Below are 1,184 nucleotides of genomic sequence, written 5' to 3'. Positions count from 1 at the left end.
TTCAGTCCTGAACTGACTTAACTTTGTTGGATTTTCTACCTGGATTACTGAGCATGAACTTTGATGTTTTGAACCACTTTGGCTATGGCTGCCTCAGAAAAGTCGATGGGAGAGAGGGTGGGTCCCAGAAACTGTCTTCTTGTAGGACTGTTTGTTTGTGGCTCCTTGGACTGACAATGTCCTTTGGATGAAGAATGAAACATCTCAACAAAAAAAAGAAACCATCCAGATGACCTGACCTAACTTTGTTGGAGAGTGTGGTGACTTTGGTCCATTTTACGAATAAAACCTGAACAGTGAAAGATTAAAACAAGCACATTTCTGTGCACAAACAGAAAATGTGTGAAATATGTCATGCAAACTTTAAAATACTACGATAACAAATATGAAAAGCTACAATAAGTAAGTGCTGAATCCTCAGGAAACACATCCAGTCAACAAACCAGCTAATAATGACCAAGTAGTGTTGGATTCACCATCCGACTCAGAAGAGGAAAAAATAAGTAAAGAACAAAAAGCAGCTTCAAAGGTACAGTGAGGGTCTAGAGTTTTTTTCGTGCACAAGGTGTTGCGACCACTTGAACACAAACCCCCCTCTGCAGAAACAAGTCAGACTTGCTCTTGCACATAAATCCAGATTATTCTGATTATAATGTAAAGAAATGTGCCTGCACACTTTAAGAGCCAACCTTTCAGTCTCCCAGTTATTCTGGATGGCATGAGCGTGGCCTGCAGCACTCATGAAAGTCGCCTCGGTGTTATGCTTCACCGGGAAACGATATCCACAGAAAACATGTTAGTAGGTCTTCCACCTGTGCAAGGTGGCTAAAATTAGAAACATATAGTCCCAAAACGACGCAGGCAAACTGGTCCACACATTTATCACTTCTAGGCTGGACTCTTGTAATCCTTTATTATCAGGAGGTCCACAAAACTCTAAAAAGGTCTTCAGATGATCCAAAATGCTGCTGTAGAGTTCTAATGGGATCATATTTCTCCAGTTTTAGCTTCTCTCCGTTGGCTCCCAGTCAAACTTTTATCATCCAAGCTCCATCTTACAATATACAGACAATAAACTTGTGTACTTTTGAACTAGGACAAGACTTTTCTTTTTGATAAATCCTATAGTTAGGGATGGATTAGGTTTCCTGAACTATTCCTTAGTTTTGTGCAAACTGCTGGAG

This window comes from Nematolebias whitei, chromosome 14 (assembly GCF_014905685.2).
Source record: "Nematolebias whitei isolate Nwh7 chromosome 14, NemWhi1, whole genome shotgun sequence".
Classification (NCBI taxonomy): Eukaryota; Metazoa; Chordata; class Actinopteri; order Cyprinodontiformes; family Rivulidae; genus Nematolebias; species Nematolebias whitei.
The sequence above is the reverse complement of the archived record's forward strand: the minus strand, read 5'-3'. Positions refer to the sequence as shown.